This window comes from Fulmarus glacialis, unplaced genomic scaffold (genome assembly GCF_000690835.1).
Source record: "Fulmarus glacialis isolate BGI_N327 unplaced genomic scaffold, ASM69083v1 scaffold41066, whole genome shotgun sequence".
In the NCBI taxonomy this organism is placed as follows: domain Eukaryota; kingdom Metazoa; phylum Chordata; class Aves; order Procellariiformes; family Procellariidae; genus Fulmarus; species Fulmarus glacialis.
This window is the reverse complement of record NW_009220739.1, coordinates 1,158-1,410: the sequence shown is the minus strand read 5'-3', so window position 1 is coordinate 1,410 and position 253 is coordinate 1,158. Positions and strand designations below refer to the sequence as shown.

At 52.6% G+C, this 253-nt stretch overlaps 1 protein-coding gene across 1 annotated transcript in view; it reads right to left on the bottom strand.

Annotated features, from left to right (window-relative positions):
- The window catches only part of SYT7 (synaptotagmin VII), a gene marked incomplete at both ends in the record, with an annotated part of 1,747 nt that overhangs the window by 399 nt on the left and 1,095 nt on the right, over positions 1–253 (bottom strand). The gene's annotated exons all lie outside the window — the stretch shown is intronic.

Sequence of the window (253 nt, the reverse complement as noted above, 5' to 3'; positions counted from 1 at the left end):
GCTCCCGCCGCGGGAGCAGGGTGCTGGGCTGGGACCCCCCCAGAGCTGTCCCAAGGGTGGACTTTGGGGCCGCACAGAAAATCAGAGCAGGAGGAAACGGGGCCATCCCCAGGGGGACATTTTCTGGTCTTGCTGGAGCAGGAGAAAAAGAAAACTTTCATGTTAGATCTACCTGAAACAGCTCTTTTTGACCCAAAATGAGACACTTGCTTTGGGCTACTTAGTGCCTTAATAGAAAGATAAAGATTTGGGA